The sequence below is a fragment of the Tympanuchus pallidicinctus genome, unplaced genomic scaffold, assembly GCF_026119805.1.
Source record: "Tympanuchus pallidicinctus isolate F22 unplaced genomic scaffold, pur_lepc_1.0 scaffold2, whole genome shotgun sequence".
Lineage (NCBI taxonomy): Eukaryota > Metazoa > Chordata > Aves > Galliformes > Phasianidae > Tympanuchus > Tympanuchus pallidicinctus.
The window spans coordinates 45,125,776-45,153,011 of NW_026294721.1; the positions used below are offsets into that span (position 1 = coordinate 45,125,776).

The window sequence follows — 27,236 nt, forward strand, 5'->3', positions numbered from 1 at the left end:
GTCAGCTAGCAGAGAGAGCAGTGATGGAGAAATACAACTGCAGCACCTGGATCAAGTGTGGCAGGAAAAGCAGCCCCTTGCAGCTTCCCCATTCCAAACAGGTTTGGAATGATGGTTTTGGGTTCATTTACACCTTACAGCAGTGAGTGTTGAGAATTTCAGAAGTGACAGTAATCTAAAATTAAAGATCTCCACAAGAAGCATTAAAGGGTTCCACTGGACAAATACTTGAGAACACTAATTACTCTTCCACCTAACTGGCTCTTACCTTTTCCCTTTGCACTACTTTGATTTAGAGATCATCTCAGAAGAAAGGCAAGCAAACAGTGCAGAATGAATCAGGGTCTTTGCTTTGCTTTAAATAAATTGCAGTCAATTGCTTCTTGAATAGTTTAAACATCCTCATGCTTTTAGATTTTTTTGAGCTATTCTGTCACCTGGCTGACCAAACATGCACTGGCCTAAAGTCAAAGCCTTCCATGTCAACTGCACACAGAGCTAAATACAACCAAGTACAGTCCTTCTGTCTGTGTCAAATGCCTTCCTCTCTGCTTGTTTAAAGAGATGATATGCCACTGAAATCCATGAGGTGGCATCCACTTACACCAACAGATAGCATAGTTACTTGAGTACAATAGACATTTCAGGAGCTGCAGAACATGCTTTTCTTATTTCTTAAATATTTCAAGTATCAACCAGTCATTAGAGGCCAATTTTTTTTTTTTTTTTTTTTTTTTTTTTTTTTTTTTTTTTTTTTTTTTTTTTTTTTTTTTTTGCGCATTTTTCTCTACTTCAGCAACAATTAACACAGCAGAACATCCTTCTTTCAGGTCTTCTTTTCTGTGCCGTATCTCTGCACTTATTTTTCTGTTTTTGAAATTACTTTTTCTACAGGCCTCTGAGAACAGAAATTGTTCCAGTGCTTCAATTGAAAAAAAAAATGTATTCCTATGTGCTATTTAGCAAAGCAACCCAAGAGATGTTTCAGCCATACAGTCAAATTCTGAAAATAAGAACTGAAGTTTTAAAACTGGTCTGGCTGTGAGGAAAGCACTCAAAACCCTTTAGCACTGTTGATGCTAAGGGGGAGTGACAACTGTTGGTGTTCCTTTACAGTTTGTCTGATGACTTACTTTTCCGCTTAAAATCTATTCAGTGCTTTTAAAATTAGGCTCCCACTGATGAGAATAGTTTGAGTCCTTGACTCACTGCAGGAAAAAAACTAAGTACCTGCACAGGATTTAAGAGACTGCCATACAGACTGTATTGTTCATATATATATATATATAAGAGTCTATATATATATATATAGACTCTTATTTCTCAAAGCAAAAAACAGAACTTCTGGTTACCTTTGCCCAGCATTACATGTTCCCCCCCAAAGCTCAGTGGAGGCTCTCTTATAATTTCAATTTTGTTTGTTTCTATACCTGTTGGTATAGAAGCACACCAATACTGGGAGGATTTGTACAAATAAACAGAGAACACTGAGGCAGGATGCTTAATTTTCACATGGAAATCCCTAAATTGGAATCATAGAAGCTTATCTAGAATAACAATTGAATACTATTTGTCAGCATTCTGGAAGAGCAGCATGCTGGAAAACACGAAATCCTGAAAATAAGTTGAAAATGAGGAAAATATTCTCTTTCATGTTTGCAAATAGATTTTTAGAAGCAGCTATCAATTTCGGGTGTTCTAATTTCTCCATTTTTCTATTTAGACAATAGAAAAATTTAGGAAGCTTGATGTCTAGGCACTCCGCATCATTTTAAATTAGTCCTTCTAAGGATGGATTCACAATACTTGGTACTTCTGAAAAAGCTTGACCAAATGCCAAGAGTCCATGTGAAGGAGCAGTGCTCCAGAGAAAAATAACAATATTGTCAAGATTTTGAGCAGGTGTACCTACCTGGTTCACATGGTGCCAAAAAACATCTAGTGCAGATTGCATAACTACGGCACTTCGTGCTGCAAGGGAATAAGCTGATCTTTTTCAAAGCCTATCTTCATATTCAGCCTGAAGGAAAACAACATGGGGAAACAGCCTGTGACATACCACAGTCCATGCTTTCACCTTTATTAATAAAAATTTGATCCATTTCACACCTGAAGAACCGCCTGACTGAACATTAAAAGTATGGTGATGAAACAGTGCAACCCCGACTTTTCTAAATGCTGGCATCTCTAGCTTTCTTATTTGTCTTCAACAAAATGAAGTGTTGCACGGCTCTCCTTTAATGTCTGTGCACTGAGTTATTAAATAAATGACTGTGTGCAATGGCAGTGGCCCATGACACGCAGCTATTTCATACTCACAATGCAAATTCAGCTGGATGGATGAAGCTGTCAAACCGCATCCTCGGTAGGATATTTGTTAGCCTCATTTTGCTGCTGTCACGGGCTATACACGTTATTCTGGCCTACTCTCATGCCACGCAGGAGTTCTGATGGAAATGCTAGAAAAACAAAGTCTAGAAAGCAGCAGCACAAAATTCTCTTCTACCTCAACTCCCTTTCAGAATAACAACAGAAGGAGAAGCAGTAGCTTTATAACAGTATAGCACAAATGCTGATATAGAAACACACGCATGATCAAGAAGCACAAACGTCATGCACTAGATTTTGAGGCCATATTTCATAATGCTTTTGTGATTCCATAAGGGGTTCTGAATCTCATCTTCTCTGCTGGATCACTGATATATACTGGTAGTAGACGTATTAGCGTATGGAGGATTCGGAGGTGAATAATTATCTTCTGACTTCGGGGATGGAAGATAAGTGAAGCCAAGAGAGGTTAATGTGACCATGCACCTCCAGAATACTACCGCCTAATAGGCCCTAGCTCCAGCTTCTGGAAATTAAGAGAGTAATGTGCTCTGCACGTCCAGGCTGATGTTGTCCTCTCCATCACTACTATTAATCATGACAGTAACTTCTGAGGCAGGTACTTGCATACTGAGCACTGCTGTAATTCAACTTAAGTTACAAGGAATGCCTGCAGAAGCTGACAGCTTTTGGAGGGGATAACAGTATAGATGGGATTGGAGTGTCCCACTAGAATGAGAAACCAAAGTTAGTCATTGTGCTTCTCATGGTAATTCAGTCCTCACAAGATAACTGCTTTTAAGCATTTGATCTCCTGCAGTCATACCCAGTAAGTAAAGCCCTAATGATCTACATTCAGACACACACAACCACACCACCATGTACTCACATACACACACACAGATTATAAAAGCCAAAATAACTTTGGCACAACACAAAGAGGTGGCTGTCAACAAAAACAGATGGTCAAAGAATTGGGCAAACACTCAGAGTTCCAGAAATGAAGCTTTTGCTTTCATTCTAAATGCCACACTTTCTTAACCAGTTCCAGACAAGAGGATACATGAAGCCAGTCAAAAGCTAGCTTCCTGCCAGGCTTCTCTGTTTTCATGACAAAATTAAGAGTCCACAGATGGAATAACTCAAAGCTAATTTCTACACAGGTTGGTTTCCCCTCTCTCCCTCCTCCCCATGATTCCAAACAACAAGAATAACATATTGTAGGAAATTAAAGCAACAACTACAAGAGGAGAAAAAAAAAGTAAAATTGGAGAATTAGGTCATTTTGTTGCTATGACTTCAGCATGAGGAGAGATGTATTTAATTCAAGAATGTATTTTTCTCACTGAGTCCAATAAATTTGTTCTTACAAAAAGCCTGACAAAATCAGCCTCCACCATTTACATGACTCTTTACATGGGTGGATAGTGGTAGGACAAGGGGGAATGGTTTAAAACTAAGAGAGCGGAGGTTTAGTTCAGATATTATGAGGAAGTTTTTCCACTCAGAAGGTGGTGACGCACTGAAGCAGGTTGCCCAAGGATGTTGTGGATGCCCCATCCCTGGAGGCATTCAAGGCCAGGCTGGATGTGGCTCAGAGCAACCTAGTCTGGTGGTTGGTGACCCTGCATATAGCAGGGGAGCTGAAACTAGGTGATCCTGGTGGTCCTTTTCAACCCAGGCCAGTCTATGATTCTATTCTAAGATTCTATGATTCTAAGCACTTCTTAGTTTCTCCCATTAACTCAAAGTAAAAAATCTTTTCTGGCTCTGGCCTGTGACCAAACTACCAATGGCTTCAGAAAGTCAAAGCTTTCTTCCAATGCTCTTTATCTCACTTTTTCCTACATTCCCATCTTTCCATTGACTCAAATGGAACCCATGGCAAAGCAGGTAAGGTAAAATGCTGTTGATCAGAATGTGTCTAGCTTGCAGCACAGTAAATCGCAACTGAAGTACTTGACTGACAGTGCTGGACACCTCTCTGAAACTGTAGATGTAGTGAGCTAACGTTTTAGCTACTGAAGTTCATAAAAGCAAAATGCAGTACAAAGAATTTTTGGTAGTTCAGAAAGTGTTCATTTTTAAGTCTTAGAAATGTAAAGTTTTTAAACACCCAAGAAGCATATGAAATTATTTTTCTCTCGCCTTCAAACTGGCATTCCCAAGTTCTCTGCTGAGCAGAAAGGCATTTAAATACATGGACTGTGTTAAAAGTTAACCTCTCAAAGAGTTGGGGTTTGACAGCCATCATTGCCCTGCTGTGTTTTGATCAAAACAAAAAGAACTGGTTAAAAAAAACTATTGCAGAACAATATATAAACATGGCTTTGTTTGTTGAGACAGAATAAAAGAACTGTAAAGGGATGCAACAGAAAAGGTGTTGAGCAGAAACTGTGTGTCATTCAACAGTTTGATATAGTTGGAGTTCTCTGAACATAACTTTAGTACAAAACCATCACCATTTGCAAAACCTCTGCTTGATTATTTTCAGATAGCTTAACGACATTACAGACCAGTTCCAGAAACTTAAAAGACACACAGCTGACATTAATTTGGACAGAAGAAATGTTATTTGGAACAGATTAATATTAATATTTAAGACTGAAAAAATAAATCTACCCGTAGACTCCATCTTCCTTCCAGTTTTTTGTCAACATATATTATACAGTGTAGAAAGTAGTATTAGATTTCCACTTGCCTTTAAGGCACTATTGCCATGTTACAGTTCATAACTACCACCCTATTACATAAGGCTTTGGCTTCGCAAGCCTAAGCAGAAACACAAAGATTGTAAGTTTTTTTCCTTTTGTTGGTTGTCAATTTGAGGTGGGGATATGAAGCTCCTCCTGGCTCTTGGCACTGAGATCAGAAGTCTGAGGGCAGAAGTCCTGATGTGACTGTTTCACCTGACATGAAATTAACTGCCAAGAAACTTCACTGTTACTCTCAACAAGACCCAGCAAGACTATGTCCAGATTCCCTGAACCTCAGATGTTTCTTCCAAGTAAAGATCACTGCTCCTCCCAGGGCACTTAACTAGCCTAATCTCCCTCCATCTATTGTTTTCCTGTTAGAACACATGCACCTTCTGAATGGTCAACTCCCAGGGCAGAACTGGCATTTGTCTTTCTAGTACATTACAGTAGATTTCTTATACATCACTTCCTCTGTTCATATCTGTAGGGTAAAACTGATTTTACTGCGTACATCAACTACAGAACCACATCAGGATTTTCTTTGCATAAAGCACCCATTATGTAACTGAGCAAAGTGCTCATTAGCTGTAGCAAGCACTGTAAATGGTGGAGGTTAGCTTGCTGAAAGACTGACCTTTCTGAATATCATGCCTCCAAAATAAACGGCGCTATCTGCTGTGTTTGAAGTTCTGGTTAATTGGAACCTCTTTTTCCTACATTTTGTCAAATGCAGTAAATGTCACTGCAAATTTTAAGTGACATTAACTTGGCAGACATTTAATTTCCCAATGGCATGCAACAAACTAAACCGCTGTTGTTTGCACTATGCTTGTTAGAGCTGATCTCAAAGGCCCAATAGGTAACGAGAATTTGAGGAGCATTCATTTACACATGAGCTACTACCCTTTGACTTCAGCAGTAGTTCAATTTATGATGATGCATCATGGAATGTTTGCAAAATGAGCTGTGTGGAACCATGCAGATAAAAGCAGTAAGTTGGAAACTTAAAACCAGTGTCAGACTCTGCTCTGATTTGATTGCTTTACCTGACCAATGGGCCCAGGTGCAACCTAAGGACAGTTCAGGCCAATGCCTTCCTATCGATGTGAAGATGAGATGAACAGAAGCTGCTGTTTATCTCTTGGCTGCTCCCAAGCTCTCTGATTTGGATTCAAGTTCTCTGATTATATACAGATCTAACTCAGTTTTAAACACCGTCCTTTTCTCTCTGATGTAAATTTTAGATAGAACAGAGTTGAATGATCACCTACAGGATAGTAACTCCACATCTTGATATGAAACGGGATCTTAATTCCCATCCCATACCTTGCCTTTTGGGCGTCTGGGAATACTAGAACATCAGATGTATTTTTCCCATTTTAAAAACCTCCTGTAGTAAAAAAATTGTCTTTTACCTTCCACTAAAATTTAATCTCTTTCCATACACAATACACTTAAGACAGTGATGTAAATGAAAGTAGTAATTTTAAATAGACCCAAAGGAAAGTAAATCTCAGCAAAGATGATACCTTCATAACTAATTATTTTGTACGTAATTAGTTACTTATCACATTAGTATTTCCTTATAGTCTTGTTTCAGTTTTCCATTTAAGCTTTCTGTAATTTAATAATCATCTTTGTTTTCATTGCATACAGCTGTTTACAGAAATAAACACACCCAAACATCAAAAAATAACTTTTGGCATTATCCAATGGGTCTTACTAATGTCATTAAGCCCTATGTATCTTTGCAACTTAGAGATTTTTGGCTGAAAAAAAAAATACCAAACGTCAACAGGAAAAGGTTGAACGTATTTTAAGTAAGCTTTACTGTGACCGCCTTTTCACAGTCTAAGGAGATGACAAAAAATATGACTGCACACGCATGATGAATGTCTTCTTTTCACTGTATTTAGAGCCTGTCACTTAAGATACTATTTTCCTTTCTTTTGGCTGCACGATACAAAATCACCTCAGTGCTATGTTACTGCTGTGACAGCACCATGGGGGTGGGGGACACTGTTTCACAAAGGCTAAACAGCAAAGGCCACTGCAGCAAAAAGAAAGAACACGGCTCCTTGACTCTTGACTATGACTCATAACTACTTTTGCTGACCACAAGAAAACCCTTTCGCCACCTATCATCTTGATCTTAGCACTTTGCAGCTAGTGCCATAAAGCCATGGGCTGTTATCAGCTGTGCATTCGGATTCCACCACTTCAGAAGCAGTCTTACTATGGATGAAGTATGTGAATCAAAGCCACCAGAATTTTTCTTCGCTGCCCCTGCTGTTACCATACCTTCCTTCTCCAGTGCAAAGTCATCTGTATATATCAATGCAGACAGCTTGTATAAGGGCCCTCGGCCATCAAAACATCTGTCCCCTTGATATATAAAAAGAATTGAAATAGATATGTGGCAGAAAAGCCCTAATTTTTAGAAAGTGATGGGATCCATTACAGCAAGTAAAGATTGTGACAAAGTTTTAGTATGGCAATCACTTGCTCTGCATCATTCCCACCATTGTGTACTCACAGAGAACACTGAATTGCCCCTAGTGTAATGAGGATTCAGCTTTTACCTTAGCAAAATTAGAAATGTGTTTCCCCTTTGGTTGGTTATTCTGTCATTTGCTTCCTTTAACTCTTATGTTCATCCTCTGCTGCAGTGCCCAACTCCCCAGATTGGTGGAATCTCATGCAGAACCACTGGTAGTAGACACAAGTGTAAGCCAAAGCAGATGCAACACAATAAACAGAAGTGAGCTATTTCTTTTACTGCTGCATTTATAGCTGCATACAAAGTATATACTCAGCCATCTGAGTTTTAGTGTTATTCCTGCTCCCAAACTTGTGCTGCCAAGTGGGGAAGGCACCCTCTCCTAACCAGAGGCTGCCTTTTTTCTCCTTAGCCTTGTATCAGGAGTAGAGATCAATTCTATTTCCTGCAGCACATTAGAAGCTCCAAGCAAATGCTAATTCTTAATGTACACTGCTCCCAGCACTGATGCATAGCTCTGCTGCAGTAAAGAGTCTTCTGAAATGACATGATCATATTCAGGAGGAGACTGTCCCTTCCTTCCTTCATGCTTTGATCAGTCCTAAAACTGTTTTTGACAGATCTCCTCCCCCTTCCTATTCACACTCCTTCCTCCACCTCCTCTTCCAGAGCAAGGCTGTGTGTTTAAGCATTCAATTCCTATAGGAGCTCTCTGGAGTTGAGCATCTTTATTACTCTAAGAAGATAAAAAGCAGAAAGCAAAGCAAAGGGAGAATGGGAAGGTACTTAAAAATCCTTACTGCAAGGTCAGACAGTAATACACTGTGAAGCTATTAACAAAAAAAAAAAAAAAACAAAAAAAACCAACCAAACTTAAATTTAACGTGTCCCTTGAGCAAGATCGTATACTCTGTCTCCTTTCCTCCATCTGTCCCTTCATCTCTGCCCTGATTCCTGATGGGACAGACCTACCAAGGCAGGTCTGACAAAGCCTTGTCAACCAGAAGTGCTACAGGGTTATTTGGAAGGAATTCAAAGTACATTTCAGTGATTCTCTGTGTTTCATTCATTCCATCTCAGTTTGGACCTGGATTCCGTTTTCACAATCATTCAAATGTGTGTCCAAGTTCAGTTCTAACAGCATTTTTACCTTGCAGAACTACACTCATGCTTTAGCAGCAGCCTCTTGAGAATCCACTTCTGTCAACTGAAGACCAGTTTGCATTCATTGCATCCTTCCTCCTGGGAACTTCTTAAGTTCTAGGTGCTTTACAGCTTGCATTCTTCCTTCAAGAAAAAAAAAAATGATCCTGCTACAGTACCACAAAGGTGCTGCTCCCACTTCTGGACACCACTTCACTTGCAGTGACCTTCAGCATCTGTGTACCACGAGTGATACTTTTCAACTCCCAGTAGATGTCTACTGCCATACTCTTTCATCCCAGCTTAGCAACATGCACTGGAACTACTCCAATGTACACAGTGCCTTCAGTTCATCTCCTTTACACACTTATGCTGCCCAGAAGCATGCACAGCTCACCCCTTCTACACACAGCCACCACCACCATTCCCAAAACAAGCTTATCTTACCCACATTTTGCTTTGTTCTTTTTCCTAGCTTATGTAATAGAAACCTACCAGCACCTGGATTCTCAACGTAAGGATGTCTCCTTTGCTTGACAGCCATAAAGATTCTCATTTTCACCTTGAAGTTTGCAACAGTCTCATGGGTCACAGTATATACTACCAGCAGCTCACTGCTATGGCAGGCTTATTCTCCAGTTTCTGAGCAATGGCCTTATGAACAAAATCCTGTTCATTTACAGCCCTAATGTTTACTCGGACACTGAAGCTGTCTCTTCATTCTGCCTCAGGCCTTGATCAAGCCAACCCTAACCAGAAGGGAGAGCTCTCTAAAGCTAATAGGAGACAGAGCAGGCCTTCATAAGGCTAAATGAATTTTTCTCTAATGAGAGTTTTCCTTCCAGCTCTTTGAATAAGCATAGTGGCCAGAACACCGAAAGTGACAGAAATGTTCAGTGTGCATCTTAGCTTCAGTCTGTGTAGCCAGGCACAATAACTATGGCTGATTGAATATGTGAAGATGCATTCCATTATGTGAATAAGAGGAAACCCCGAATAGGCAGTCATAACTGCATCATGGGGTTGATGACTTTTCACTGCACTTAACCCCTGGAAAACTCTATGTAGAGTCTACAGAGGGCTGCGGCCACAACTCATGTCTTCAATGTGGTTTTTCTGAGAAAAAAAAAAAGGGGAAGGGGAAGAAAATATTAACAGGATAGAATTGCACTGATTTCCACTGCAAGCGGTAGCAAGGAAAGGAAGAGAAAGGATAAGTCGAGAGTAATGATAGTATCAATGTGATTGTAGAAAGACCAAACAAAATGCTTGGTGAATGCTGAAATAATTACCACATTACTGTATAACTAACATTAAAGATATTTGGAGCTAGTATAAAGGGCAGTGGGAGAAGAGTTCATACTGTGAGTTTTCCAAGATGAGCAGGCAAGGTGTTTTTTTTTTTTTTTTGCATTAGAAGAAATCACAAAAGTGCTTTTCTGTAAAGAGAAGGAGTAGATGCTTAGTATTCTTTATTGCTCTCAGAATTCCATTTGTATATCCTAGTGTCATGACAGATGGATCATTTTACATTCCTTTCGAGAAAAGACAATTAGTACTATATTACAGAATACCTAGCTGCCTTTTTTAAAGTAGCCGTGATCTTAAAGTAGCATCTTAAACATGCCAGAGGAATAATCCTTCCAGCCAGCATACCTGGAAACAAATGCACTGAACACACTTGTTTCTAATACTTCCATTAACAACATAATGATTGCATTACATTGTTAATGGAAGTATTGGTATATGTTTATATGGTGTATGTTTGGAACTCTGATGTGATGTTAACAAACCTAAGGTAAAGTATCTGTAGTCATCCTACTCCAAACACTGCTCTTCAGTTGACAGAAGTGGATTCTCAAGAGGCTGGTGCTAATCACCAGTGTTGTTCTGCAAGGTAAAAAATGCTGTTAGAACTGAACTTGAACACACATTCAATTGGATGTGTTTCTACATAAACTTGGTCCAAACCTTTATTTTCCTCATCCTGACGCTGCATGTTTCTTTGTTTCTACACTGCAGCCACATCTGCAGGTCTAAGTGCTGAGATCTCTAAAAGGTGCACAATTTCTGTATTTTGTTTTCTTTCAACCATCTATAGATGAAGGGTTAGTATAGACACTCTGCACCTTTAAAAATGGACTTGACTATAACATTTGGTTGCCTTTGGGCTGTCAGCTAGTATGGTTTTTTAAGTCATCCACTGCTGTATGTTAAACATAATTGAAAAAATTATTTTAGAGAGATTACAATGCTCCAGTGAGATTTCTTTCAGTTGACAAACAGTATCTGCAACAGATTCCATTCTGCCCAAGATTTGGTGCTGTAGATACTGCCCTGTACACATCTGAAATGAATTTCCACAGCAGTAGACAATTTGACTTGTCTTTCTTTTCTCCAACAAAGGCACCTCACAGAAGGAAGACTTCTGTCCACAGCCAGCTCTTCAGTCTTTCCTACAGCTAGTTCACATATATAGAAAATATCCATCAGCTATTTCTTCCTCTGAGAGAACAGTCACCTCATGCTTTCCTGAAATTATCATGCAGATTGCTTACAGAGTGACTAATATGATTTTCCTTATTTAGAAGTCAACAGATGTTTAATATTGCATGTTCTGTTTAGCCTGATTTATGTCATGCTTGAGGTGTCAAAGCTGAGAGGCTGGCCACGGAAACAGCTGATGCTACTGAACCTTGCCCAGGACTGCTGCAGTTACATTGCTGGACACTGAATAGTCAGACCACAGGAAAATAGTGGCATTAACAGTTTCAGCTAAGGGCTTCAGGAGATCTTATGGGAACCAAGGTAACGTGGCAGGACTGAAATCCCAAGCTTCATCTCACTTGTATGAAATACTACCTGGAGTAGCATCTAGCATGTGAAGATAAAATAGAAAAAAATATTCAGGCAAAGTTTACTCAGTCTTCTTCTAATGCCTTAACTGGATAATATCACATCTCCCAGACAAAAGAACTGTTTCACTGCCCTTCATTTTCAGTCTATCCCTCTGCTCAGATACGACTGTAACAGAAACCTAACTCAAACAAAAAGGCTGTCTGTACCATCTCAACCTTTCCTGGCACCTGGCACTTAGGAACAGTTTATCATCTGCTTAGGATTAGCCAGTGGAGTCCCTCCTCTCACCACAACCGTGTTTTCCCTGTCATGTTTTCCAGAGCAGCTTATGAACATGATGAGTCACACCAGAATGGGACCCAACTGCACTACAACCTCATAGACTGAATTCCTGGCATACTACTGGCTAAGGGCTCCTCTGTCTTCCTGTCCCTTAAAGAATAACAAAAATTATATACGGTCTCTCTGGCCTATTTGGTTTAAGCCTCTCCAGCTCAAGTATGACACTTTCTGGGACACTATTATGTTTCTTACAGCTCTCTGACTAGCAATCACATCTGTACCTGACTGTCAGGGGACACTCTTGGCTGAGCCAGCCACCTTGGTCGATTGCTGAGAGCTCTGAAATTTCTCAATTGAAACATTTGAAAGTTAATGAACCCTTCTAATACAAAGCTCCCACAGCTCAAGAGTTCTTTTATGAGCCTGACAAATGGCAGATGCAATAAGAAAACCTCACTGCAGACAGGCCTCTCTTTAAAAAAGATTTCACGACAGAAGGTTGGATTCTCAGCCTCTGCAGAGGAAACAGCAGCTAAGCAATTGCAGAGTTCTGTCATAGAACACTCAAGGCCACAACAAGTGACTGTAGCAATATAGAATCATAAAGGTTGGAAAAGACCTCTAAGATCACCAAGTCATCCCTACCATGCCCACTGACCACATCCCTCAGTGACACATCCCTGCGATTCTTGAACACCGCCAGGGATGGTAACTTCACCACCTCCTATTGCACTCTTGTGATCTAGAAAGTCTGGGTACTGTATTCCCTCTGTAGTTCTATTCCCAATATACCTATAACTTTAAGCTGTTTGCCCGTCCAGTGGTTTTTGTAGACACTGCAACCCATCAGTATCCCAGCAAAATGCTTCTCATACAAAAAGTGCTAAGAATTTTTACAGATATTTAATAGATCCTTCAGCAGAAGGCAGCACAATGGAAATCCAATGTCTCACTCCAAACAGTACAACCTGCTTCTGCATTCTGCTCTTTTTAATAAAACCACTGTTATGCAGTGCTGTGGTCCTTACTGAAATAACACCACTCTGTCCAAGGACGGCACTGCACTGAGCTCTACAGCAGGATCATTCCAGTGCAGAAGAGAGGGACCAGCCCTTTGTCTTTTGGTTTGTGTTTTTTTTTTTTTAATTTTTTTTCCCTTTCCAACTGCTAAGCCTGCAACTGGCGTTGGGAATGGGGAGAGGGGGAGGGGAGGAGAATCTGGTGAACAGCTGGGGCCCATCACTTTTCATTGCAGGTCTTGGAGAGATGTGGTTGACAGAGTGATGCACAGAGGCTGTCCCAGTTAATGACTTCACCATTCTCCATCATTATCCCCATCATTAGGAAATTAGGAGGACAGAAGGTATTTACTGTAAACCTGCCACCTCCCAAGGAGAGATAAATAGAAACTGATAAATGGGATCTTCTGGTGCTGTTCGTCTATTAACCTTCTGCTTCCCAGTTTAGGCATATGCATGCTATCCTGCCATTAATATCCAGTAATTGGCATAGCAGTGGGCAACACAGTCCTACCTTTAGCACATGAACATCTCCTGCACTGCGTGCAAGAGCAGAACTATACTGACAGCAAAGCTTTGCTGAGCAGGCTAGTGGAGAGATCCTTAGCAACTGCTGACACTGCAGCTCTGAGATCAGAACCACCACTCAGTCACACCTGGTGAGTTGTTAGCAAGAGGCTTAGGTATAGGACAGAATGGGAGAGAGGACCTTGTGTGCATGGACTTCCTCCACAGAAGCAACAAAACAGCCAGAAGATGCATTCACACCTAGGACTGAGCTGCTGTTCATTTTGTCAGCCTACCTCTACCCATGGCTCAAAACACCTCCTGGGAAGAGAGTTCTACTTGGTCACAATCTCTGAACACGAAGGAAAGAAGGATTTTCCTCATCAACTTGAAGTGCTATGTTCTGGAAACTTAAAACAAAGCAGAATTTAAGAACTGACTTTGCTACTCAGAAAGTATCGAACCCTTCAACTTGTTTGGCAGACACTGTTGGCAGAGCTGCCTCAATGGAGCTCTTTGCATACACTAGATTGCTTTAGCTCTTTCCAAGATGCGAAGTCCTGAGTGTTCAGTGACCTAACCCTGGGAAGCTGAAGCAAATTCTTATTGAGGCTAACCAGAATTTTTTCCTGATCCAACCCCCTTGTCCCACAGTCGCAAAGAGAAAGCCTCCTTTCAAGTCAAACAAGTAATCTCTCAAATAGTTTCTTGTACCTACAGTGTCACAATTTACCAAAACCTCACCTCAATGCTACCTTCAGATTTGAGGCCAGGCTGGACCAGGTTCTCAGCACCCTGATCTAGGCGGTGTCTATATTCATTGCAGGGGAGCTGGACTAAATGACCTTTGAAAGTCCCCTCCAACTCAAATAGTTCTATGGTTCTATGATTCACATTATTAATTGCTTATACCACCTCTGGGCATTTTCCTTTCAGTCATCATCGTAGTTGCTTTCAACTCACATGACTAAAACTCAACAAGTAAGATAATAGCTGCATTTCTGATGAAGTTAAGCCACAAGTTTCCATCAACTCTAATGTATGTTTTAAAAGACTCCCACATCATTGTGGGAGAAGAAAAATATCTAACTTTTTTTCTCAAGTTGAGGAAAAGTGCAGGGCCTGTTCTTGCATTCATTAAGCTAACAAGTAAGGCATCAGCTCTCTACTGGATGGATAGCTCCATTCTCCTTGAATGCAAGCATTTCTCTCTTCTAAGATTTGGTAGGATCTGCAGTTGCAAACAACCATCCAGGTAACACTTTTTAGGTTTTTACAGTGAGCAAGCCTTCTTACCTGAAAAAGGAAAAGCAGAACTTTTGAAAATACTGAAATTCTGGGGCCTCAAAAAAGTTCAGTATCATGTTTCTTCAAGTTACTCAAAAGACACATTGCTAAATAGCAGCTGAGGGCAGGAATTAGAATCATGTGGTTTCCTGAGTAAACTACCATGCAACATAAGGCCTGGTGAAATACAGATAAAGCATTGGTTTAGGAAAGAAAATTGCACAGAAACAGCCTGTACACAAACGCACCTTATGTATCACCATTGCACTGAAACTTCACTCAGAGTTCATATCTCCAAGCTTCGAGTGATATACAGGACTGTTTTTTGTTAACTTTGGTGTTGGAAAGCGTTTGTTTTCCAGTAAATATCTCCAATGCAGCCAGGCATGACAATTCAGTCTTGTTTCATCATCTTTCTCCTTTCATGTACAACAGAGTGAAGTTCTGTCTCCAATAGTAAAACCCACACCACTGCTTTACATTTTTAGATTTTGCACATGCATCAGCTTTAACAGCACTAGTAGAAAAGTTACATGATTCCAACCTGAGCCCACTCCATGTGGGGCATCATTCAGCACAATATCCCAAACCCACTCTTCCAAAACCAGCCTGAACTGCTTGCTCAGCTTTGCAATGATTCAGCCCATGGTTCAGCATGATTCAGTCCATGGCAGGCTGATGCCTCTCATTTGATACTGCCTCACTACTTTTTACCATGGCCCACCAATACACAGCAAGCACCTGCTGGTCTGCAAGTAGGATCTGTGCTGCTCCTTCTTGATGGCTGGACTTGATGATCTTACTGGTCTTTTCTAACCTCAATGACTCTACGATTCTACACGCACCATCGTGCACACATTAATTCAGTGTGGGAGGCTAATAAAAACGTGACTGTGAAAGCGAGTTCTAACGGTAACACGAGTATTAATTTCCATCTGTCTGAGCAACTGCCAGTGTCCATCAATTACAGCAATAGCCAACTAACAGTTGCAGCTGCAAAAATAAAATAAATAAATAAATAAAAAACCCAGAATTAACATTTCAAGTAACTGTCATTCACCTGAATATTTTACAGTTGTAATTAGCAAGCTGGAGAAGCTGTCAACAATCAACATCAGCCAATCTGTCTGCACCAGGAACTGGACTGCCTGCCAGAAATCATCTTTGGCAGCTTTTTTTCTCCCCTTGCTTCCCCCCATTAAAATTTTTACTTCAAATCTCCCTAATGCTCTCATCTTCTTCACCACCAGTCACTAGAATTGAATGTGTCAAAACAGAGAGAGACAGAGTGACTGACACTTACAGAGTCATAATTATTTCCATTCTACCAACCTCAGCACAAAAATGTGCTACTGTCTTTTTTCCCCAGCTCTGTTTTTCCGAATAATAATCTGCCCCATCACAAAAACCTCAGCTCACTCCAAAATGTTTCTCACTTAGAGTTACAAGGGTGGGAATGAAAAGAAACATTCCTACTCTTTGACAAGTATATGCAAACTGTTTCTCATTCCTTAGCTTAAGACCTCACTGGACTCCAAAATCCCCACCTGCTCTGTTCACTTTGGACAGCAGATCCCAAGGCAGCACTCTCAGTGCTCTTCCTTTTTCTGTTGTAGTGCAACTAAGCATGGGTAGCTGTAAATGACTTGGGATAACTTGCTCTCACAGGAGCACTACCTCATGTAATTAACTATTAATTGAAGTCGTTTTACATGGCTGAGCTCTTCTTCCCTACTGGAGTAGTGCTGAGGTCATCTCCAACATCCTGACCAGAGATCCTAGCATGCAGTGCAGTAGTGGATAGCATTTAAAACAAAACACTGCCTCAAAAGGAATGTTCGATCTGCACACATACTTCACCATCTAACCTCTGTTTAATGGATTAATTAAAGTGCCAGTTGAGCAACCAGACAAGGGGTATGGACACAACAGATAAATAAGAATGCTCTCAACAGCTTTTACATACATAAAAAGCCATGAGTGAGTGTTGGTTTCTTCAGGGACCACTGCAGTAGGGATTTCATATATGTTTTCACATCGAGATTCACAAACCTATTGGAGTTAATTTAGGATTTATGAACTGCAGAGAAACCACTTGAGCACTGAAAAATAACAGTGAGGGAAAAGTCCTCATGAAAACTAAAGACCTGAAGAGCAAGCTTAGAGGATGAACTTCTTTCTCACAGATCTTCCCCTCTTACGCCAAAGCACAAAAGAGAAGTGGCAATAAAATGAAAAGCTACTACAGCACAAAACAGAGGGACTTCAGGCCTCTTTGTATGATTAAAGACATTATACAACATCAGACAAAACTAACCTACTTTGCACTAGGCACAAAACATAAATCACTCACACATGCTGACTTCACTCTCCTCCTTACAGGAGTGTGGGCAAAAACCATTAGGAGCCAGCAAGGCTTCTTCTCCATAACGAAGTAGAAACAATATACAAAACATATTGGCTTGTGTTTTAAGGAAATAATGCTGATTAAAGAACACGTAGAACACACTCTCACCAAAATCAAACATGAAAGCGCTTGGCTTTGTTGACCCTCATTCAGTTCATATGAGCCCACTCCTCAAGCTTGTCCAGGTTCCTCTGGTTGGCACCCCTTTCTCCTATCATAACAATTGCACCATTCAGGTTGCTGTTGTCTGCAAACTTGCTGAGAGTGCATTCAATCCCATCATCAGTGCTGTTGATAAAGGGGTTAGAGACTACTGATCCTAAGACTGTGGGACACTGCTCAAAACCAGCCTCCACCTGGACATAGAGCTGTTGACAATAACCTTCTAGCTACTGCCACCTAACCACTTCCTTATCCACCAAATAGCCCAGCCTTCAAATCCATATCTCTTCCATTTAGAGATAAGGATGTGGTGTGGATTAAATTAAAGGCCTTGCATAACTCCAGGTAGATGACATCTGTTGCCATTCCTTTGTTCTCCAAAGCCATCACTCCACCATAAAGGAACTGCATTTCATGTAGCATCTGGCTCTCCCCACAGAAAGAGCCTAAGGTGCCAGGGTTAGGACCAGGCTTAGCTAGGAGCCTCAGCCAAATGTGATTCAGGTGGGAGGGGAAAAGATGTAATGAGAGAAAATTGCAGTAACCACTTCCAAAACAAAATATGACCACAGCCCCACAGCCCAGCCCGGATCTGCCTGAGTTGTTCAGGGGGCTCTGGCACACAGGAGCAGAACACTATCAAGAGTTTGTGTGGCTCCAAAACTTTTCAGAGGAGCAGATGAAGGAGGTCAAAATGTGACTCGGCTGGCCAGGCTCTGCTGTGCAAGCCAAGCTGTCGGATTGACTGCAGGGCAGCTGAGCCATCTTGTCTTTCTGGCAGGCAGGAGGCATTTCCAGGTTTGATGGAAAATGCAGAGACAGACGTGTGTGAGTAGCAGAGGGCTGACTGGAGGAATCAAGGGGAAGGGATGGGTAAGAAAACACTGGGTGCTGTGCTAAGGGGTTAGAAGGAATGTCATAATTCCTTTAGAGGTTTCTAATTGACACCCTATTTGAAAATTGAGAAAAAGAAGTGTGCAGTGGTGTTTTTAAAGCATACTGATTCAGAGCCTATTCCCTGCAATTCCTTACTTCTGTCAGATTGTCTCAGTTTTTCGATATTTATCTCTCTCATCAACTGTTTTCTCTGTGCAAAGCCTGAGTGACAAGATACAGGCTATCCTTCACTCAAGAGTGTTGTACGCTGTCACAGACAGAATACTTCTGCAAACCCACTGACGCAGTGAGTATGTGAACTCACCTCTTCTATCTAATGTGTATTCCATCCTGTTCAGGGATAGGGTATTAATTTAGATTTTAAACAAACAAATGAAAAAACACACTTGTGGAAATGCTATTCAGTGTTTAACAGACCACAGGGAAATTCATTCAAAATACTTAACAGCATCATTTAAACTTTATTAAAAAATTACTCACTATCTGATGGGAGAATGTTGTCTGTTAAATTCCTGTGCACTCTTTGTTCCTTATAGCAAATCCTAATGTAAGGTGTTTGCAGATAAGTTAATTTTCAGGACGGTATTGTTCTTTTTTGCCCCCTGAAAATTACCTAGGATTTTTCTAGAGTGACAGAAATAGGATCATGAATTCCATCTATTAAAACAGGAGGATTAGGATCCAGATTTGAGCAGTAATATAATACAACGCAGTTTCATCTGTGCAGTAAAGGCATTCAAATGCCTACAGTCTCATGTTTTCAAATTAGAGAAAACTAGACTCAAAGATGACGTTCACTGCTAAGGAGGAGTTCCTAACTCTATTCAGTAGGGCAAGAATTGTTTGGCTGGAAAAAAATATATATTCAGTACAGAATTCTGGGAGAAATTGTAGGTTTTTCTTTTTGAACAGTTTGATTTTTACCTTTTAAACAAATGAGGTTTAACCAGACCTTTCATCTTGTTCTTCATCTGATTGCAAAAATCAGAGGGCATTGTGAAGAGGTCTGTATATAGCAGCATACAAGCTCACTGTCACCATTCAGCAGTCCTTGCTTGCTCACATCAGTTTTTCCTATGCTTGGCTCCAGTGTCTTTGGAGGAGCTCTGTGTTTATCTGCAAGGAAATAATTGTCCTCAGCATTAAGACCTCTTTCTCTCCAGCTTGAAGTTTACATCTAACTCTCATTTATTTGCAGTTCCTGTAGTCTTTGTACTTTACTTCCAAGAGTAAGGACAAGAGCAAATGCAGACCAAACATTTCTAGAATACCTGGAAAAGACAATTGACTGACAGGAAAGCGATCTGATTTTTTGGGAGTACGAGGCAGTGCAAAGCTAAAGAGAAAGATAACAGAATCCATTGCTTTTCAGTAAATCACTACATTCCTAGACTAAAAACTAAGAAAACGTAGTTCTAAAGCAAAAAAAGGAGTTCTCCAAGAGGGTTTGAATAATGCAATATGAGACAACCAACTCTTTGGTTCTGTACAGATAAGAATAGCAAGCTGAGAGCTATTGCTTTCCATAGAAGCCTTTCCGAGAACCATTTTATGGATACTCAGATTTTTCCACTCCCAAGCAAACTATCAGGCGTTTATCATCTTCTTCAGTGTAATTAAACTCTTTGCAGGCAAAGTGGACAAAAGAGAGATCTATAAAAGAGCAATCCTTGGGAAGAGGATCTGACTCGTAGACACTCTTTCCTGCACAGCAGCTGGGGTTTAATTGCTTTATTGGAAAGTGAACATATAAATTAGAGAGAGATCAGATTTCTGATCAAGCATTCAAAATTAATGTGAATAAGACAATAATAAATTTCACATGAAGGATAAAGCAGTGCCAAGTCATTCAAAAGAAAAAAAGAAAAGTAGTATGGAAACTGAACAAAAAAACATGGCAACACTCTTCCGTCTTGAACATAGTTTCAAGCCATGTTGCTCATTTTAGTTCCTGGCCTTCTAACAGAAGCACTTGTCCCTTGCTTTTACTGTTGAATATTATCTCTAGAGGGAATAAAAAATTATGAAATTCAAGTGATGGAAAAAAATATTTATGACCCAGCAGAGTATCGCTTGAAAGTTTCCTGTCTGAATCATGAGATCTGTTTCTAGCATTCTTCATCAGGACTGTGGCAGATTGAGACTCACGCATGTCACTTAGAGATTCCCAGATAGCAAGATAGAAAAGCGTTTATGGTTGTAACACAACTGGCCATCTAGTGGGAAAGAGGGAAAATGACTAGATGAGTTCAGCATTTCTCCCCCCTTTTTAAATTCTCCACCACAGTCCACTTAGGTAATTTGCCCAAGGTCACATTTTCTGCCCCTGACCAATTTCCCCCTCGAAGAGGAAAATACACAGTTTCTTCCATCACTTTCAGCCCATCTTACAACCGATTGACCCTGAGTTAGAACACATACCCAAACCTCAATATCTTCCTCCTAATATTAAAAAGGAAGACCATTGAAAACCAATCTCACATTATTTTGACTTCTTTATCATCACAGAAGGAGACAGAGGAGAGGGATGAGTTCAGCTACTATCAAATCATCCTGGAACATTTTACAATCCAGAGGGGGTAGGAAGGAAAGCAAATGTGCACTGTTACTGCCAGCTGTGCTTATCAGTGCTAAGCCCCCCAGTGGAAAGGGTACGTGTCATCAAAGCTGCAGCTATTTGAGAAAAATTACATTACTTGCCTGATATTTGTGATGGCACCTCTGGTCTAAAATCATTTAAATGCTTCTCACAGAAATAATGGGGAACAGAGCCATAAGAAATGTTATTTGAAAAATCAACGTTATCAGCAAACCGTGAAATGCCGGGGCTGTTTAGCAGTACAAAGTCGTGTCAACGTTTCTTATGTTTCTCCTACAGTAACTGCAGACCTCAGCTGCACACTGATGCCAACAACAGGTAATAGCAGAATTTGTGATACTCACCTCCATTTGTTTCCAGAGTTTCTGTATCTGCCAGGCCAAGTCAGTGCGTACTGTAACAGTAGGAGGAGGCTACTGAGGCTTGGGTACATGTTCAAGCTCCTGTTCAGCCAGTCAGGTGGTAATTTATGGAGTAGAGAGGAATTTATTCCAGGGAAGTGCTCACATTAAAACATCTGTGAACTGATGTCCCGGTCTCCTGTATTTATAATGCTATGCACCAAGTTGGTACCCAAGGACATTATTCTGGCATGCCACCTCTTGCAGAGAGTGGCACTGGGAAACTTAAACACACTTTCCATCAGGATTGACAGGGAAAATGAGGGGAAGTACATTTAGCAGCATTAAAAGGAATTTGTCAGACATAGAGACCACAGCCTGAAAAGGGAACAGTAGGCATAGCATTCTCCGTCCTACCTACCATTGCAGTGATCCCCCACACAGTAAGGACAATCCACTCACTTCCCCCATCTGAGCTTCATCATCTGTTGCTGAAGCTGTTAGGAAGTGTTCCAAAGATGACAATAGTTTAGCCAAGATGACAGGAGTCACACAAAAAAATACCGTTTTCTTCACTATCACTTCCCATTTCTACCACTTTTTAAATTTTGAAAAAGAAAGAAAAGGAGGGAGAAGAAAGCAAATAAAATCATTTCAACATCAAGATGAAGCTCAAAGTTACTGCGATCCCAAACAAAAGTTCTGCACAATGTGTTTTTGGGAATCAGGGTCCACAGACCTGGCAATAACTCCTGGCATTCTCTAAAAACCCTCTTTGTCTGTCAGAATGACTAATGAGTTCCAAAACATTAGATGCCCAAAGGACAGTGGTCCAGATGAGCAAGATATTTGCATTCACTCTGACACCACATGTAACCAGCAGAAGAAAGTGTCACAGACAGCAGTGATTTCAGGATAATTCATTAAGAACTTTGCCTTATTAAGCATACTTCAATCCCCATAGAATGACAGATTTTTCCATGCTCAAGCAAACCGTAGCATTTCTTTTCAGTGGGACAGTCACACTCTTCCACAGCTGTAAATTAATTCTTGCAAGGAAGAAGAGAGTGGCCTAGCAAAAGGAGCACTGTTTGGAATGATGAGCTCTCCTTACTGTCTCACATTTATTTTCTGCAAAAAAAAAAAAAAAAACATCTGATGTGGCAGCTTGTTTAAAACTTGTTTATTGGGAAGAGATCATAAGCTGCACGCTACTCATAGTAGGCCAGGCATCCGATTAAAGGCTGAGTAAACTGAAATGTTGCACATGAATCTCTGAGACAGAAGCTTGATGAGGAGACAGAGCTTGCCTTAGAGAAACGTTGCTGGCTTCTCAGCATCACAGGCAGCCAGCAGGCTGCACTACTGGTAAAAGGAAGATTAAATAACTCTGGTTGTATACGTTCACAAATATTATTTTTCTGTACTGCAGGACAGGCATTTGCTAGAAGGAAGCCCTTCTTTAAAAGGCATGTTAAGAAATTATGCCAGCTTTGAAGAATTGATGTCAAAAGAGACAGAAGAAATAGGAACATTTGAAAGAATCTGATAAACAAAGCAGAGAAAAGATCAGCTGCTTATCCCAGGGTGTTATACCACCTCAGTGGGAAATGAGAGCTGATTTCACGCCTCCCAGGACCCAGCCCACTGACCTAATCTGCAGGTTTTCCTTCCATCTTCTGTGCCTTTTGCTTTACGTGGGGAAAAACAAAGAGATATTAGGACTTTTCAATGTGTTGTTGCAGTTGCTATTCCACTTTCCTGTCAGATCTGATATTTCGAGAAACTAATAGGTTGTTTTCATTATTTTTTAACCAGAGCTGTAATACATTCCAAAGATTCAAAGACAGGTAGCAATATGCTTCCCTTCCTCTTCCTCCTCCTCTTACCTTCCACTTCCAACTTCAGCATGAAACTAGTACAGAGAGCAGACAGAAAACAAGAAGTGGGTATCTCCTGTAGTGCCAGAGGTTTCCTCCTGTCATCCCCATAAAATCTCCTGGTCAAGAGATGCAGTCATGCAAGGCAGACCTACACTATTACTCAGCAATTGGGATGAAATGAACAAAATCAATTAGTGCCCTCATTGTAATTGCTAGCTGGATGTTTCCAAACTTTATAAGAGTAAGAAGATGCTTAGGAAACAGACTGGGGAGAGCCAAAATAAATGACAAAAATTCAAACTTTTCTGAGGAGAAAGAATCTCCACTGGAGAAAAAAAAAATGAAAAAAATAAGAGAACAGGATTAATTTCTCAAGAATGATTTTCTGATCCACAGCTGTATAGAGAAAGAATGGGCAGATTTATCAGGGGCCAGAGTTGGATCCCAGCTCCATCTCAGGATGAGCCCAGGAGCAATGCTGCACTGCACAAGATCCTACAGCTCACAGACATTCTGGGTTTTTTTAGGACAGTTCCCTTCACAGCAGCTGGATTCAACACTGTAATACTGGAGTAATTATGGAATCAGCAAAGATCTTACCGGAGCTTGGACCTGTCATTACTCAAGCCTCTCTCACCCTTGCAAGAAGCCCAAGTAAGACAGTGATTCACTGTATGTTTTGCACACAGCCTTCAGAACAGTGGGTCTGAAATTTTAAAAAAAAGAAGCCTTATAGCAAAAGACAAAACTTTCTCTCTCAAAAAAAAAAGAAAGAAAGAAAGAAAAAGAGGATTTAGAAATGCTGTGAATGCTGTGATTCCCAATCCCTTTTTCCTACAGTGTGTTAAATACACAACTGGGATTATATTTTTTTCTCCCTGGTTAGGACATTTCTCTCTCATAGATTCTCACCCTCTCCCTGCCTTTTCATTCTACTCCCTAGCAAAATGTCAGAGGAAGGGAAAAGTGACAAGCTTGTAGGAAAATGAATACCTCATTCTGTTTGAATATTACATTAACCCCCAAGCTCCACTGCTCCATTTGTCAGCTTTTGCAGAGCTCTCTGTCTTGGCAGCACCCCTGACCCGGATGGGCTGATTAGCAGTGATCAATGCGCACATTTGCGGCGGAGCTCTTTGCACACTGCCAGACCCTCGGCCTTCAGTCGCTCATGCAGATAATAACGGCACTTCGAGGCACTTGCCCATAACTCCAAGCTTCATTAAACAGGGGGGATGTCACCGAAAGTCCCTTAAACTGTCTTTTCGCTTCTCTGCGAGGGAAAAAATTGACAGTGGTGAGGAATGGGATTTGGAATACAAATAATATGATGGCTTGGGTATTGCACGGAGCGGCTGCAGTTGGGCTGTGCCTGCGTGCAGAGTCTCATTGCTTAGCGAGGGTGGGAGGGGAGCAGGCTGTGCATCGCCTGCACAGAAACACGCCTCAGGTCACGAACGGCTTCAAAAGGAATGGTTTCTCAAGCCCTTCAGCCAGCTCTGCAGTGCCACAGGTGGGAAACACCACGGCTGCTGTTTGCTGAGCTGCTCCTGGGGGCTGCCAAGTGCCCCTAAATGTACAGATTAGGATTCAGGTCTGCCACCACTCCCTTCCCCTCCCCCATCTCCTCCCCCACCAGAAATCATCAGCATGAGCTCTGGGAGGAATCAGAAAGATGCTGAGACACCCTGAGGCTTTGACGTGATTCAGTGCCTTTTAAATGGGGAAAAAAATACACGGGGAAAAGTTTTATTTTAAAAAGAGAAGAAATTTAGACGTGTGCACAGTACTGGCTACAGGACAAAAAATATCTATTTTCTCTCCCCATTTTAACATCTAACACTGAAAGATGCAACCTGCAACCTGGATCTCAGCCCAGTGCTTTCCTCAAAGGAACAGTACTGCTGACCCATGGATAAAGGAGAATATTGAAAACAGAGATTAGCCCAACCAAAAAGGGAAACAATTTGAGATAGTAAATGGTGAAGTCCTTTGAAATGTGTGAATATTATCACATTACTAACGGGTTAGCCAAGCCTTTTGTATTTGGACACATCTGGATTTCAGTTTTCACTCAAAGTCTATCTTGAGTTTAAGATAAATATATGCATTGTTCTAGAGTAAAAGCATGACCTTCACCTAAAGAAAAGGTTCAAACAACATCTGCAAATATTTAGGTGTCCTTCCCAAACAAGGCACCAGGTAAGATGGCAAGGCACCATTATGTTTTTATTTATTTTTTTCTTTTTAATATCAAAAAGATCTTTGGAAAAAAAAGCATGTTCTTAAATGTAACATGTCAATTTCCTTTTCCAACCTTGCTATTCAAGAAATGATGCCAATAAAAAAAAAAAAAAAAAAAGTATTAGCTAGAAATAGCCCTTTATACTTTATAAAGAGTCTTTATACTCTTTGATGATGCATTGCAGATGTAAACTTTAAAAATAGCAAAGAAGTGACAAATCTGAGGTAGACAAAAATATTCAGCTGCCAGTGGTGCCTTTTGTGTCATATGCAGGAAGATTTTGCAGCGTAGGGAATGTAATTAGCAATCCAAGAGTTGTTTTTCAGCAGCACATTAGTTCAAGTGTGCTTTCCTGGGCAACTTTCTTTCTCACTGTAAAGGACTTTTTCTTAGTAAATACACCGCTTCCACAGAAGAACAACCTGTGTAATGAAGTGTAAAGGGAAAAATCAAGCCTTCCACTGTTTGTTTCCCCTTTAGGAATGACATTCCAAATCATCACTACCACAGGAAACAATCATCAGCATTTCCTAATTACGCTTCACTTTTTCCTGACAACTCATTCACAGAGGTTTACGAGTTACTCACAGTTCCCACAGTGCAGCATCTGAATCATCCCAGATGCTCACTCAGCACACGATCAGCTCTAGGCATCACTTTTCAACTGAGCCTTTGGAGAGGTTCTATATCAATTTCCCCATATTCTCCAAAAAGTTGTTCATCTGTGTTTCAGCTGTGCATGGTTCTTGCCCTATGAAGGCATCTTCCATGTGTCTGGACAGGCTCCCTCCAGTTCAGCAGACTTCAGAGCAGGCTGATGTAGTGTCACCCCTGCTAGGAGGAGTTACACTTTCAGTGCAAACAGAAGCTGCTTCCTTTGGGAAACTCCTGACCCCAGTCAGAATTTCCCTTGCCTCCACACCATTGCCTACAGAATGTGCTACTGTCTTCAAAACAAACACTCCAACCCTGCACTTCTCATTAGCCCCAAACTTTTGTCCCCTTATTCATGAGAAGGAGTACCTCAGCCATCAAGCAGTCATTTCAGTGGCACTTCACAGAATAGGGCCTTATTTTATGTGTGTATTGTGTGCCTGGAACGAGAATTCTAGCTGAAATAAGGCACAGAGAGCAGCCAGACCAGGCCACAAAGACTTAAATGGAGGAACAAAATAAAGGCACATGACATCTGATCATCACAAAAGGCTGCCCCTACAATCAACGATGTTTGGAAAAGCTTTCATCACGACTCTCCCTGCTTTATCCAAATCCAATCATTCCTCAAAAGTTCAGATGCTTTCTCTGTTTTCTGTCCTTTTCTCCCACTCTACAGTAATGACCCCAGGACAAGGGATGGGGCGATCTGCTCTTGGCATCCGCAGCAATACCTGCCTCTGTCTGGCATAAAATCAGAGGAGAGCACAAGTAGATGCTGACATTCACAGTCTCAAATAGCACTATTAGATCAAAAGCTCATTAAAACAGATGTTTTATGCAGGCTCGGCATTATTTAATTGACCCTGAGCCAACAAAACAGCCTTGCTGTTCACCCAGTCATGGTCTTCACACTGATAATTTGCTGCTGTCCCCAGCAAACTTTGTAAAGGAACGTATTACAGTTTAGCTATCTGAATCTTGCCCTCTGAATTATGAAAATGGGAATTTGATCCACGTTGCCTCCGAGGCCACGGGCATTTACAGAAAGAAAGGATGGAGGAGAGGAAAAAATAAAAAGAAATGTTAAAGAGAAAAAAAAAAAAAAAAAAAGCAATAAATATGACATGCTTGCCCTGCTTAAGGGAAGGCAGTCTGAACCCCAACACCTGCTGGATGTAATGGACTCTGAAGTGTTGTTTCGAAATTAATCAAGTCATTTAAAATCATAGCTGTAGTCTCCATTCACCACTCCTGTGCATAAACGCGCTGATCCCGATACTAATCCATGTCGGGTGACTTGAACAATATATCACCATAATTGCCGTTTTAGGGCTGCAAATTGGAGCTAAAATAACCAGATGCAAAAGAGATGGCCATATCATACTCTCAAGATGGATCTTCAAAGTTCAAGGAGAGTTCAA

The 27,236-nt window shown here is 40.8% G+C and overlaps 1 long non-coding RNA gene across 2 annotated transcripts in view; it reads right to left on the reverse strand.

Annotated features, from left to right (window-relative positions):
- Positions 1 to 22,442, reverse strand: part of LOC128080129 (uncharacterized) — a 29,427-nt gene extending 6,985 nt beyond the window's left edge. Inside the window, exons 1-3 of one of the 2 annotated variants that reach the window (XR_008206497.1) lie at positions 21,981 to 22,442; positions 21,452 to 21,527; positions 19,015 to 19,206 (exon numbers count right to left, since the gene is read on the reverse strand). This is a non-coding gene — a long non-coding RNA (uncharacterized LOC128080129). Of the gene's footprint in view, positions 1 to 19,014; positions 19,207 to 21,451 lie in introns of both variants that reach the window. The other variant, XR_008206496.1, reaches the window with a different exon arrangement.
- Positions 22,443 to 27,236: the final 4,794 nt, after the last annotated feature.